Source organism: Pistacia vera, unplaced genomic scaffold (genome assembly GCF_008641045.1).
Source record: "Pistacia vera cultivar Batoury unplaced genomic scaffold, PisVer_v2 Contig6, whole genome shotgun sequence".
Classification (NCBI taxonomy): Eukaryota; Viridiplantae; Streptophyta; class Magnoliopsida; order Sapindales; family Anacardiaceae; genus Pistacia; species Pistacia vera.
Window position 1 is genome coordinate 1,026,107 of NW_022196445.1, and position 16,061 is coordinate 1,042,167.

Sequence of the window (16,061 nt, forward strand, 5' to 3'; positions counted from 1 at the left end):
GCCCCCAGCCTGATTCTGCAACCCACATGTTACATGCCTCCGGAAAGGAAACCTAGTTAGATATGATTTTCAAGTAAGGTGTCTGTGGGTACAGTAAGGCCAAAATCCTTGAGGGTTCCATAATGGAGTTTTTAGAAAGCAATCGAATCACTTGAAATTATATTTCATATTTGAAATGAATGGTTTATTGGTTGACCATCAGCCGGAATATGGTTCGGGCTGTCAAATTTATACCATGAAATATAAAATTTATAATATTGAAGGTGGGGCTTGTGACTGAAAGAAACATCAGATTAAGGGTGAAGACTTTTAGCTAATAGTAACATACAATTAGCAGTACGTTAAAGGCAGCATCGTTTTCTCTGTTACAGGTTTTATATTAGATGTGAAGATAAGACCTTTGTAGCTGAATTTGTGTATACTACTTATTGTTTTAAATATTAATGCAATTGAAAATACTACCAGCTTTAGATTACTTAATTAATTTGTTCATAAAAAGATGTAGTACATAACTAAGTATAGTATTATTGTATAGAATAAATTAAAGGCAACTCTTTTTCGAACTAAAGATTATAAAACATTCCAAAGTGGTACTTATAAATAATATGGTANTTTAAGTTTTGCTACTAAGATTGAAAATGTCAATCATAAACCGCTTGAAAACTTAAGCATGCCAGATTATTTGTAATTTGAATTCTTTGTTTGGAGATTAAGTATTCATGATTAAAATATTTTGAAAAGATGGAAGATAGATTCAAATAATAGAAAGAAAATTATAATAAATATTTGTAAGATTTTAGGATTTGAAATCATTCGATTTTGATTTGGTGTGCTGTTTATTTTATTTTAGTTTTAAATTTGTTGCAAGTTACCATATCTTGAAACCAATTCCTAATTTGAATTTGAATTTTGTATTTGATAAATTTTTAGTTTATTCTCTAAAATGAAAAAAAGGAACACAATTGAAAAGAATCTCTATTAACAATGTCTATCAATTGTTTAATTTTTATTACACGGTCTCATATTTGATTCTCTAAATTGGTGAAATGTTGTAGGTAAATAATTTACGTTTTATGTTTAATTAAATGTTTTACTTAATGAGTGTTTGTCTGAGCTTATAAGCTGGTCAAACTAGTTTATAAGCTATAAAAATAAGTTGATTTATTTGTTTACAATTTTTTTAAGCTTATAAACTCAAAGAAATAAGTTAGGGAAAGTACTTTTTTTTTTTTTTTTTTTTGCTTATAAGCACTTTATTTATAAACTATTTTGATCAAGTATATTACCATATTACCCTTTTTTAATTTTAAAATTCCATCATATACCTTTATTTTTAATAATATAGTACCATTTTTAGTCATTTTAATAATAAAATGTATTTGTAAGCTATATTTTATTAAACGTATCAACTACTTATTAGTTACTTATAAATATTTTAACTAAACACGTAACTGCTTAACTTTTAAATGCTTATAAGCTCAAATTAACTTATAAATACTAATTGCTTATAAACTAATTTTCATAAGCTCAACCAAACATGCTCTTATTTCGTATGTTTACTTATAAAAAGCATCTCCCTTTCACATAATGTATTGTGGTTTAATTTCATCAACATCAACTATGGACTCAAGCCATTTAGATCCACTTAGGTGACTTTGCCACTTTGGGCTCCTTATAATGTCATTATTATGCTCCCTTACTATTGCATCCATCACTTTGCATACGTCTCAATTAATCCTTCAAAATCTTGAAAGTGTCGGCCATCATGTCTCACCTTCTATCTCCCTCTTAAATATATAAATTGATTAATAGTTAATATAATAGAAAAAAATCTTTTTAAGATTTTAAGAATAATATATTTTTTCATTATGTTAATTAAATGTTAATGAATTAATTCTACTATGGATTATTTTAATATAATAATTGTTAAAACAAATAATAAATCAAGCAAACAACATGTTCCCACCTAAGGTTTAGTAAAATGCCAAGTTCCCACCCCTGGTTTATAAATCCTAGATTAACACCGCTCATTGCTTTTAACAATTAAAGGCTAAAATATTCATTTAACAAATTTAATATTTTCGTTTCTTCCAAAACCTCTCTCTCTCGCCCTTTATCCCCTACTTTGTTGATCCCGCAAATCGCCGGCCACCATAGCTTTTTGCTTTGTGCAATTGTTGCTCCTTGTTTGGATTCTGGCCGATTGAAGGCACCAACACCCCACCTGACACTACCGCCGGCATCATCCCCCCACCCTCATCAAATCCCCATAACCCCCTGGTCGCACCAGTTCATTGTTCATCGGCTGCTGCAACTGTTCTTGCGTGACTACTGTGCACTTGGAAGCCTTGCCACCACCAGTTTTCACCTCAAATCAAACACAATTAACACCTGCTCCTAATTACTTATTGTATTCGCCCACAACTTGCTCGAAGAAAAGCCACACCCATAACTAACACCAAATCTATTTTTCTGGGAAAAAGAAAATAGATACTCTATTTTATACTATGAACTATGGGTCCTAGTTTAACATTGAGAAATCCGATTGCTTGATATGAGTTGTGTGTTGCTTGCTTTTTGAGGTATAAGTAGAGGTGGCTGAGCTTTTGCTTTTTGAGGCCAAGGGATTTACCGCAGCGACTGCTCCATGCATGTATTTAATAAAAAAACTAACTAATTAATAAATTGATGAAAACAAAGCTTGGATGGAATAATAAATGAAATGTTTAAAACCTATAGTGGACTTTGGCTGGATAAGTTCCAGTCGAAGAAATGGGCTTTGAGCCTCTGCTCCAATCTTCTCTCGGCTGCTTCATTGGTGACTTGTTGGTGGAGTTTGATGGAGATGAAGAACAACAAATGGTACCAAAGGGAGAGAAGTTAGAAATGAAAGATGTCATGGTGATTGGTGAAGAAGCTGAAAGTTGAAGAATGACTTCATTCGCACCACATCTTTTATATATACAAGATAATGCAATTACTTCCCTCTTAATTTTTACTTATCTTAGTTTTAAGTCATACTAAAACTTGAATTATTGGATATTTCTATAATTGCAATGTGGAGGAGAAGAGGATACTGAGAAGAATTAGGATGAGTTTTAGGATGGTGGTGGCAGCAACGATAATGGCCATGGCTTTAAGAGGATTCGGAGTTGGTGAGATGAAGAAGAAGAAGATGGAAAGGTAATTTAGTAATAGGATTAGAATCTAACAGTTATTGATGCTGTTACTTTAAGAGTGAGATTCTAGAATTTATGAAATAGGGTAGAAACTTGGCATTTCGCCAGGGAACAAGTCCTTTAATAAATCAGATTAGAAATGCCATCACTCTTTGAACCATGCGTGTCGACCTGGTGCAACTACGCCAAGCGCGGCCCTGCTATTGGTGGTGTTGGCCACGCGTAAAAGTATGTAGTTTCTTATTTAAATAAAATAATATAAATTCAAATTCAAATACCAATATCTAATATTTGAAAGCCACGTGGGTTTAAAAAACGAAAAACAGTCAAGAGTGTCGACCTTGACATGTGACACTACGAAACAAGAACTCCATCCCTAGAAAGATCATATTCTCCTTTCACTTGCCATCTTCATTTTCACTTCAGCCGAGGTCGTCTCAATTATTGGTGGTGTTTTTTGGTTTTCTTTACTCTGTCAGACACTATCTCAAACACATGGAGGCCATTCCAATCTCCCCTGAATCCTACAAACTGGGCTTCATTGGAGCAGGAAAAATGGCCGAGAGTATTGCCAGAGGAGTGGTACAATCGGGTGTGCTCCCTCCGCATCGTATCTCTACTGCCGTTCATTCTAATCCCAATCGCCGAATCGCTTTCGAATCCTTTGGTGTCGGCGTACACTCTAACAATAGTGCTGTGCGTTTAGCTCTCTCTGTCTTTTCCTTTTGTGTTTGTTTGTTCATTTGATAATTTTACAATTAAGGAATTATAAATAGGTGGTTGAAGCCAGTGACGTGGTGATTTTCTCGGTGAAACCGCAAGTAGGTAATGTGATTTCTGATGATTATTTCTTTTTTATTTCCGAGAATCATTAATATTTATTTGTGATCTTTACTTCTTGTGGTGTTGTTGTTGCAGTTAAAGATGTAGTGTTGCAATTGAAGCCGATGCTTTCTGGGAAGAAGCTTTTGGTTTCAGTTGCTGCTGGAGTAAAATTGAAGGACCTTCAGGTTTCTGCCTATCAATCATTTGCTTGTTATACATGACTTAAACTATCGCGACCAGTAGAGTAAAATTATTATTTAGATTCTACATTGTATATTTTAACTTTAAAGTTCGATTGAAAGGAATAAGATAAATAAGAAATGTTTATTTGAAAAAAAAAAAAAAAAAAAAAAGCCTAATAGCCCTAAAAGAATTTAAAGAACCTTATTCATCCATCATATACTTTTGTTGAAGTAGGACTGCGTAGCAGTAGCGGGAAACATTCTTGCATTTGGGCTATAGTTGCGATTGTTACGATCAGTTCCTTTTTTAGAAAATGGAACATTTATTTTGAATTTTGTTTGGCTTCACTGGTCATTTGAAATTTCAAGTTTTATGATATAACTTTATATTTATTCCGTGATTTGGCTTGAAAATGTTCAAAAATTGGGACTTTACGCTTACAAGATATGTTTTCAGATTTTGTAATTAGTTCTTCCTGCCTGCTTCAGACATCCATTGCTTTTTGAGGTTCTTAATATATTAATCTGTTAGCTTTTTGAAATAAAGTTTCTCATTTGTTAGGAATGGGCTGGTCACAGCCGGTTTATTAGGGTGATGCCCAACACACCTTCAGCCATTGGTGAGGGAGCAACAGGTGTGTTTTTCCTCTCTTCCTTGACATTTAACTGTTTTTTGCCCTATTATCTCAGCAATAGAAATCCTGGACTGCTATCTCATACAATTCTATTATATTAAATGAAAAAATTACTGAATTACGAGTGCATTTTATTATAATGTTCAAATTTGTAATCAAAACAAATAGCATACAGGGGAATTTTCCTTTATTAAAAATTTCTCGTGAGCTGCTGTAGAATTGTTGATAAAATATTTGATCTGATATATAAGAACTAGCAGTTCAGCTCCAACATCTGGAGCTAAGTAACTAATTACACATTGCAAAAATAAGATTGTATTTGTTATTGTCTAACAGATAAATTACTGAGATATGTGTTGGCACATTAATTACTGCCAAGACCTTCATTCTTTGACAAATTACATTTATTTATGAGTTCATCTAGTTCATGTTTGTAGTATGTTTTTTCCATTTCAAATTTGCATATTGCGTGGAAATGTAAAGGTAACTAATCTACTTGTATTGTAATAGTTATGAGCTTGGGAGGAGCTGCAACAGAAGAGGATGGGGAACTAATTTCTAAACTGTTTGGATCAGTCGGCAAGGTATGGCGGGCTGATGAGAAATCGTTTGATGGAATCACTGGTTTGAGGTATATGGTCTCCCATTTTATAATCTCAGTATCTTGGAATATTCTCTCATATAATAATTGCCCACGAGGACTAGTTTCATTATTTACCATACTGAGGTTCCTGGGTCCATGGGCAAGAATAAGTCCTACCAATATGTTTTTCTATTAATGCATCTGTTTCTAGACAAATAGAGTTGGCTAGTTGTTTTAATCAAACATTTTTTTTTATTATAAATTTTCAGTGGCAGCGGTCCAGCATATATTTTCTTGGCAATTGAAGCTCTAGCTGATGGTGGAGTGGCTGCAGGTGTACCACGAGAACTTGCGCTAGGTCTAGCATCACAAACTGTAAGTTAGTGATACCGATTTCTTCCATTCACTAGTTTTATGAGCCATGTAATAGGAGATAGCATTCTTCAAGTGTTAAACCCAATCCTCTTATTTGAATGGGCTTTCTTTGTCCTATCTAAACATACATCGTACACAGCTACCACCTAGTTAGTATTTATATTGGTTGCAATAAAGACTACGATTATTGTTGAGAAAGTGGCAAGAATTTAAGGCTTGTTTAATTTAAATTTGGCTATAATTTTTTCTGTTTTGCGAGAACTAGAGATACAAACAGTTTTAAGATAACACATTTGGTTGAAAAAGAAACAAAGTCCTTATTCTAGTTTCCCATAGTTTTGAAAACTGAACAATTCTCAGGTATTATATCAAATTTGTTGTTCGATATAAGACAGCGATAAACAACTCAAATTTAGATTGTAATTTATTTTTTAAAAAATTGTTTTCGGATAATGGATCAAATGCAATGTAAATGTTATGATCATAGTACAATGTAATTGCCCCTTAGGTTTGTGGTTGTAAGCATTGGTTTTGACTAAAGGAAATTATGGGAATGAGTTGGGAGCTATGGTGTGGAAATAGATTTGTACTTTGTAGTATGAGTCTACAAGTGAAATTACGCACTATTTACACTTTTGCTGTATCATTATCTGATGTCGGGTACTGAAATTTTTACAAGTAAAGAATTATACAAAGCTTCATTTCCATGCTCACCAGTATAGGAGTAGATCTACATGAAATAAATTATCTATAGAGAACTGTCACAATTCCTCTTTAGTTAAACAAAACGATGAAGTTGCACTGTAACTTGAAATGACTGCGTTCAATAGTTTTTCGGATATCTTAGAACCATCTCTTATCTCTTCAGACTTGAGTATTAGTGAAAATGAAGTGATTTTTAATTGCTTTCTCTTCAATCTTATATTTCTTTGGTTTATGTAATTTTCAGTTTCTTGCATATTTCATGTAATTGTTTTCTTAAGCTTCAGCGTTATTATTTTATTTCAAATTCATTTTGCACAGCCAACTAAACTTTTTCTTCTGCAGGTGTTGGGAGCAGCATCAATGGTGACTAAATCTGGGAAGCATCCAGGTCAGCTTAAAGATGATGTTGCTTCACCTGGTGGGACTACTATAGCCGGTGTTCATGAGTTGGAGAAGGGAGGATTTCGTGGGATTTTAATGAATGCTGTTGTTGCTGCTGCTAAGCGCAGCCGAGAGCTGTCCTAGAGCTAGCTAATTCATTGTGATTTTGTTCTCTTATTCTTAGTTCGAAAATGTGACCAATTTTTAAACACCTATAATAATAAGGAATGGTCAGAGGAAATAGCTTCGGGGTATATGTTTCACTTATTTATATATTTATTAGTTTTTGAGATGATAGATTTCCTGATAGAAGATTTATTTGTGTTCCGTTCTCTCATTTATGACAAAGTAAAGGAAGTTCTTATATGACTATGCACTTCGCTTTTTGCCTTGCTTTGAGTTGGCATTGCCATTGGAATGCCCTCAGCTTGATTCTGCAACTCACATGTTACAAGCCTCCGAAAAGGGAACCAGTTAGATACAGTGTTCCGAAAACCGGACTAGGAGGTGACTTGGTCAAGCGATCGGGTCACGGTTTGAGTGGTCGGACTGGTCGAACCGGTGGGTCTGATCGGTGATGTCATCCTTATCCCTCACCGTCATTTATTTTTAAGTTTCTTATCTTCTTGAATCTTCACCTGTCCCTCATCAGCATCACCACCCTATCCCCTCCCCTTGTTTCTTTCTTCTCACCAAAAAACAACCTAGCCACACCATTATCTTCTTTTTTTTTCTTTTTATTTCTTCACCATCTTCACCACCTGTCCCTCGCCATCACCATCACCACCCGCTCACCTCCCCTTATTTCTTTTTTCTCACCAAAAAACAACCCAGCCGCACCATTATTTTTTTTCTTCTTCACCACCCCCTCCCCTCCCCTCCCCTTATTTCTTTTTTCTCACCAAAAAACAATCCAGCCACATATCTGTAATAGATCTCCAAAACCCAACCGCCCATTCACTTCTCTTCCCCACATATCTCAAAAACCAGGCCAAGTGAAACACAACTACATGTCTAAACCAGAAAACCCATAGATCTTCGGATGGTGATGGATGTAAACAATGGGGCCAGAAAAAGGTAGGTTGAATACGTAAGGGGTGGCCAAAACGGTGAGGGTGGGTATGACGGTGAGGAGGTGACGATGGAGGTGGGAGGCGCTGATGAGGGAAGAGGTGGTGAAGAAGAAAAAGAAGAAGAAGAAATAAAGAAAAGAAGAAGGGGTGGTGAACAATGAAAAACGCAGATTTGCAGGTGAATGAAGGAAAGAAGAATGAAATTAGATTTGATTTAGGGCTTTTTCAGTGAGCCGATTATTCATCTAGGATGGTTGGACCGACGGTCTGACACTGTTACGCCGGTCTAATAATGGTTTATTGTTAAATTTCGGTTTTTATCCTTTGTGAAACCGGATATGTCCGAAACCCGGTTGGACCAGTCGGTCCGATCCGGTTTTCAAAACATTGGCTAGATATGATGTTCAAGTAAAGTGTCTGTGGGTACAGTAAGGCTAGAATCCTTGAGGGTTCCATAATGGTGTTTTTAGAAAGAAATCAAATCACTTGAAATTATATTTCATATTTGAAATGAATGGTCTATTGGTTGATCATCAGCCGGAATATGGTTGGGGCTGTGAGACTTGTAATTTATACCATGAAATATAAAATTTATGATATTGAAGGAGAGGCTTGTGACTGAATAAACATCAGATTTAAGGGTCAAGACTTTTAGCTAACAGTAACATACAATTAGCAATATATTAAAGACAGCATCGTTTTCTCTGTTACAAGTTTTATATTAGATGTGAAGATAAGACCTTTGTAACTAAATTTGTTTATACTACTTTTTGTTTTTAATATTATTGCAACTGAAAATACTACCAGCTTTAGATTACTTGCTTAATTAAGTTCATAAAAAGATGTAGTACATAAAACTTAGTATTATTGTATAGAATAAAAGGCAACTCTTTTTCGAACTAGAGATTATAAAACATTCCAAAGTGGTACTTATAAATAATATGGCACATAATTATTCCTTAAAAAAGATAGCAGCACCAATTCCAAGCTTGATAACAGAGAAAAGTCGAGATACTTGCTTCAAATCACAAGTAGACTGTTACGATTGTTTTGTTTCATCAAATTTATAAGCAGCTCAGGACTTGCTGAATTCATTTGCATGATTGTCTTACTTTTTGTTTTAAATGCGATCGAAAATACTTAGAGAAGTACCAGAGATTACTTGAACATATTGTGGTTGTGATGGGGGCCATTCCCCTGTACCATAAATTAAAAGAAACTCATTTTAAACTAATGATTATAAAAGATGGTTAACATAGCTACTCAAAAATTCTAAAGTAGTAATAAAGAATTTGAGGCAGGTGACTTCACCCTGTTATTCCCTAAAAAAGTTGGCAGCAATTCCAAGCTTGATGACCAGGAAAAGTTGAGATGCTTGGTATGTTTCATTAAATTTATAATCTCAGGACCTATTTAATCAATTCNCAATTTATGAATATGTGTTGACGTTGTTGTTGTTAATTTTAATTGAGCATTAATTTTAAGTTTTATTATTGTGTGTAATACTTTCAATTCTTAAGGGCCCAAGAGTTGAATGATTTTATAGGTTTGGTTGAGATTGATAGATGAAACCTAAAGTCTAAGGTAATAAAACCATAGATTGAGCGAACGCTATCTGTGAGGCTCTAATAAATTTCATAGAACTTAATGATCTGCAATTGCTTAAATCTGATAAGAGATAATTCGGGTTAGTAATTATGAGTTAATTTGTTAATTGTTCGAGAGAAAGTTAGCGAAATATTAGGAAGTTTGACCTTTAGAATAAGCTTAATTTTTATGGGTACAGTAAGGCCAGAATCGGAATTTTTAGAAAGAAATCAAATCACTTGAAATTATATTTCATATTTGAAATGAATGGTCTATTGGTTGATCATCAGCCGGAATATGGTTCGGGCTGTGAGACTTGTAATTTATACCATGAAATATAAAATTTATGATATTGAAGGTGAGGCTTGTGACTGAATAAACATCAGATTAAGGGTGAAGACTTTTAGCTAACAGTAACATACAATTGTGATGGGGGCCATTCCCCTATACCATAAATTAAAAGAAACTCATTTTAAACAAAAGATTATAAAAGATGGTTAACATAGCTACTCAAAAATTCTAAAGTAGTAATAAAGAATTTGAGGCAGGTGACTTCACCTTGTTATTCTCTAAAAAAGTTGGCAGCAATTCCAAGCTTCATGACTAGGAAAAGTTGAGATGCTTGGTATGTTTCATTAAATTTATAATCTCAGGACTTATTTAATCAATTTGCATTAACTCACATTACAAAACCATACTTGTGTGGTTTTAATTACAGAGAGTAATAATGGGAGAAAGGGAAGGCGAAGCCAGTTCCAGCAGCCTAGCAGGTGGTGGTGAGACTCCATTAGAGAATATTGTAGTCCTTATAAATGGTGATAATACAGCAGTTCCTGTTTCTGAGAATGAAAAAAAGTGGCTTGAACATATCGTGACTGGAGAAAGCTTCAAGAATCAGCACGAGGTGATCCGGATGAAGATAGAGAGAGTTCCAGCAATGCTTCGTGAGGTTAAAGAAAACAGTGGTTTCTATGATCCTCTGGTGGTTTCAATCGGTCCTTACCACTTTGGAAATCCCAGGCTTGAGTTAATGCAGCAGCACAAACTCACAATGGCGCGCCAGTATGTAAATGAGGACTTGAAGTTGCTGGAAGAGTTGTATCAGAAGGTCAGGCGCGTGGCGGAAGCTGCTAAACGATGCTACACTGACCAGAGCTCCGTCGCCAAGTTCAACAACGAGGAGTTCTGTCAGATGATGTTTCTTGATGCCTGTTTCCTCCTCCAGTTCATCTACTGCATTGTAAGAGAAGAACGAGAGGCTTTGAAGATGAAAACCAACATGATAGCTCTCGTTCAACGAGACTTGTTCTTACTGGAAAATCAAATTCCTTTTCAACTCCTCAATGAATTGAGCTTCGAGTCCAAATTCGGAGACGAAAACAGCAAGCAGACAATGTTGAATAAGTTTGTTACACAAATTCGTAGTCTTCCTCCTCAAAGTTACAAGAAAAACATAAATGATTTTCTTAGTAATTTAGCTTTTGGGGGAAGAAAACATGTGCAAAATGTGAATGTAATAGCAGGAAAATTTGAGTCTGAACCAGCTCATCTTCTAGATCTCATTCGCACCAATCTCTTCGACAAAGCAGTTTTGACTCAACCGCCTCCTCGCGGTTGCAGTGACTGGTTTTCATACCGGTCAGCGAAGGAGCTCAAGGAAGTGGGAATCCATTTCAGGCCTAGCAAAACTAACAGATTCACAGACGTTGCTTTTCAATCCGGGTATCTCGCAGGATTCCTGAAACTTCCACAAATATACATTGATGATTCAACAAAGTCTATGCTGCTAAACATGGTAGCATACGAGTCCAGCCCCAATGGTCCTGATGATTTCGGAGTTTCTTCATACATATGCTTGATGGATTCACTGATTGATCATGCTGAAGACGTAATGGAGCTTCGAAGAAAAGGTATACTTCTGAATTTTCTGGGAAGTGATCAACAAGTTGCTGATCTTTTTAATGAGATAGCTGATAATTCGGTGTCACACCCGCATGCGTATGCGGTTGTTAAAGATAGAATAGAAAAGCATTACAAAAACAGGTTGAAGATTTGGTTGGCAGAGTGGTTGTATACTCATTTCACTAGCCCTTGGACGGTTCTTGCTTTTATTGGTGCAATTTTAGCACTTGTGTTGAGTGTTATTCAGACTTATGAATCGATGAAGCAAAGTAATAGCTAATACACCATTACATTTATCTGGAATGTTCGTCTGTATTTGTTTTTGTGAGGCAATTACATGCGTATTGTTAATTATTTGAATAAAATCTAAGGTGTGATTTTATTGATATGACTTTATTATCAAGTAATCTTTGAATTCAGGATCTTTCGCTTTTAATTTGGAAACATTATGGGATTTATAACGCTTGCAATTATTACTATATATAAAGTATACGAGAATCAACCAAAACTAAGAAGTTTCAACGTGGGAGGCAAAGACAATGTCAACATTGCGTCCCAATGTTTCAGTAAAGAGCAACGGTACTAGGCATTGATGGATCTATTAAAGTGACCAGTGGGGGCTCGTGACCCCACCAAAAAAGTTTATTACTTTGACGGTATTTGGGTTAAAACTTTTAGATTTGATCTCACTGAGTTTTTTTTTTCTACGTAAATTAAATTAGTTATAGCTGCACGAACATAGTTTTTCTTAAGTTTACATGAAGTTGTTTAACTTGTCCCCATAACAGTGAGAGACCCTGCCAATTTTGTGAGTGAGAGCAACTATATATATATAGAAAATACTCTCTGAAACTAAATTAATTTTATTACTACGAGAAAATTACAATTTAATAGAAGTTTAGTTACAAAAATTATTATTTTGATTTAATTATCCTGAGTGTAAGTTGTTAAAGGAATAATTAATTAATGGAGATAGACATAGTTTAAAAAAACTAGTATATGTATCTACATAGTGTTGAGAATATGCAAAGTCATCTTAAAAGTATAAAATTTTGCATTCTCTTTAATGTTTTTCTCCCAATGAAACAACTCTAGAGTTATAAATCATTGTATTAAACAACTTTAGATAAATATTTTATTTTATCTTAAACTTTTAATGTAACATAACATATATTTTTTGTAATATATAGATAATTATTATTATGTAAAGACAAGTTTTTAAGATGAGACTTAGAAAAATTATAACTTATTACAATATGAAATTTATTCTTATTTATATCTCACTCAAGTTAGGATCAAAATATTTTATGTCTACATAGAGATTATTCTTATATAGAGTATCATTATAGATATATTTTACTGTAATAATAATAAATTAAAATATAAATATTAATTAATGCATAATATTTTTCTTCATTTGATATATATAACAAATCAAATAAATTTATTAATCTCATCCTATATTAATACTTTATTCATTAAACTATTTATGTTATATATATTATGATATTTTATAATATATAGTATCAATACCTATAGTACAGTTATTAATGTCTTATTTTATGATTTGATTTTTTAAAATCTTTAATGTCTTATATTATAGTTTGATTTTTTAAAATCTTTCTTTCAATCTTAAAGATATAAATGTATGAAATAAAAAAATGAAAAGAAAGATATAAGATCTACTTATATTAACTAATCTTTGTTGTAAATTTTTACTAACTTAAAGTCATATTATACAAAAATACTTTAATATTATAATGCTTATGGGATCAAAATAAGAGCCTTTGAAAATCAAAGCCTTATACAAAAACTTTGGAAAAGCCACATTGGGCCCAATGTGAGTTAAAGATGTGCAATTATAGAGCGAATTTTATGCAAAGTTTTAACTTATGACAAATTAAAGGAAGTTCTTATACGACTGTGCTCTTTGCTTTTTCCCTCGCTTTGAGTTGGCATTGCCTTTGGACTGCCCCCATCTTGATTCTGCAGCCCACATGTTACATGACTCAGAAAAGGGTACCTAGTTAGATATGTTGTTTTCAGGGGTAAGGTCAGAATGCTTGAGGGTTCGATAATGACCTTTTGTCAGACTTGTAAGGTTTTGGTATCGAAGATATGATTGTGACAGAAGAACATAGGATTAGTAAATGTGACATTTTGTTACTTTAGGTGTCGATATCTTGTACAGCAATCTTACAACTTCTATGTTAGATTTAAGATAAAGATGAATTTATAGCTAAATTTGTTAAACGAGAATGAAAGTATCTTCAACTTTCTTGTTCTTTATAAATGATTTATGACATGTAGTAACAAGGTAAAATTAGTACCCAGATGGATGGGTACAACAATTCTACCAGCAGTAAATGTTGCATGATTATACTACGTTTTGCTTAAATGCAATTGAAAATACATAGAAAAATACCAGCTTTTTTTATTTTAGTTTTGTCTTTATTTTTTTTTTAAATAGCTGAGAGTGTCTAGATTAGTTTACACGCACCTCAACTAATCTCCCGAAACTCTGAAATTATTGTTGTAAGAGCTCTAGTGCCTCCTCAATTAGCAATCGAGGAGAGACTCAAATCTAAAACCTTTTGAGTAATACACCTAAAAAAAAACGCCAGCTTTAGATTACTTGCTTAATTTGTTTATAAAAGATGTAGATATTGTCCTTGTGATGAGGGCTTTCACCTTGTCAAATAAATTAAAAGAAACTCCTTTTTTAAACTAATATGTTTTCTGAAATATTCGAAAGTAATCATAGACATAGAACGCAATTTGGCATACTTTGTTATCTTCTTCTTACTGTCACTTTCTAAGACAGACAAGTGATGGCACCTTAAATAGGTAGTAGCAACAACAACAATTCTAAGCTTACATATTAAGAAAGTTGAGATACTTCTCCACACATGTAGCCCATTACTTTTACAATTGTTTTCATCAAATCAAATTTATAGGATCAGATTTCTTACTAATTGCATTAACTCACATAACCAAGCCATACTTGTGTCGTTTTAATTGCAGAGGGTAATAATGGAGAAAGAGACGCTAGAGGCAGTTCCAGCAGTCTAGCAGCTGTTGAGACTCAATTGGAGGGTATTGTTATCATAAAAATAGCTAATCCACCACCTCCCGCTACTGAGAGTGTTGTTCTTGTTCTGAGGGTAAAAGGCGGATTGAATCTGTCGTGAAAGGTGGAAGCTGCAAGAATCAGCAGGAGGAGATTAAACAAAGAGGAAGGTGGTCAATGATAGAGAAAGTTCCCGAGATGCTTCGCCGGGTTAAGGAAAACTGGGCTGCCATATCCTATAGTGATTTCAATTGGTCCTTATCACCATGGTAATCGTGAGCTTGAGTTAATGCAGCAGCACAAACATATAATGCTTGCCAGTATGAGTAGGGAACTTACAGTTGCTTGAAGAGTTGCATTGGAAGGTAGGCGCTTGGCCAAGGATGCAAGAGAGTGCTACATGATAGAGCTTGAAAACACATATTTTGTTAGTGATTCAGTAGATTATTTGTAGAAAAATTTGTTTTAATGGAAATTTTAGTTAATTATTTCATAAATACCTTTTGTGAGATTACAGGTGTATTTTGATATTTTCAGGTTAAAAAGGATATTGACTAAAAAATAATGATTTTGATGGAATTCGTGACGAGTAGGAACAAACGGTAGAAAATCGGAGTTGAAAACAGAAATTTGTGACGTGTTGAAGATGAGACATAAACCTAAAATTTGTCAAGATGAACATACTTCGATGTTTTTATCATAACTTGAGCTATAGAAATTCAAATTTGATGACTCTATGGCGTTGAAAGCTTACTCAGAAGCTACAAAGTTTGTGTTTATGACTTAGACAATTCTGAAGATTACAGACTTGTGAGGCAAAGAACTATCACCGCAGCGACCGTTCCTGTCGCCGCAACGATGGATCACGGCCTGTTTGTTTTATTGTATTTTCCTAGTCCAAATCTAAATGGTTTTAGGCATTTAATTCTTTCCTAATTAACCTCCAAACCCTAGCACTATAAATAAGAGTCTTTAATTACTTTCAGGGAGATTAGAGAGGAGAAAGAGCGACAACATATTTTGGAGATCAGAATTTTGCAGTTCTCTTCGCCAATTAGAAAAGTTTTTCTATTTTCTTTCTTGAACTCATGTTTGTTAATACAATTTTTTGTTTTATTACTATAATTATGATCTAAATTCCTTTTCTAGGGCTAAAGATGTAACCCAATTTATGAATATGTGTTGACGTTGTTGTGTTAATTTTAATTGAGCATAATTTTAAGTTTTTTTTATTGTGTGTATACTTTCAATTCTTAAGGGCCCAAGAGTTGAATGATTTTATAGGTTTGGTTGAGATTGATAGATGAAACCTAAAGTCTAAGGTAATAAACCATAGATTAGCGAACGCTATCTGTGAGGCTCTAATAAATTTCATAGAACTTAATGATCTGCAATTGCTTAAATCTGATAAGAGATAATTCGGGTTAGTAATATGAGTTAATTTGTTAATTGTCGAGAAAGTTAGCGAAATATTAGGAAGTTTGACCTTTAGAATAAGCTAATTTTTATGGGTACAGTAAGGCCAATCGGAATTTTTAGAAAGAAATCAAATCACTTGAAATTA

The 16,061-nt window shown here is 33.8% G+C and overlaps 1 pseudogene; it reads left to right on the plus strand.

The window, feature by feature from the left end:
- Positions 1-3,586: 3,586 nt before the first annotated feature.
- On the plus strand, positions 3,587-7,132 carry LOC116110266 (annotated as a pseudogene).
- The last annotated feature ends 8,929 nt before the right edge of the window (positions 7,133-16,061 follow it).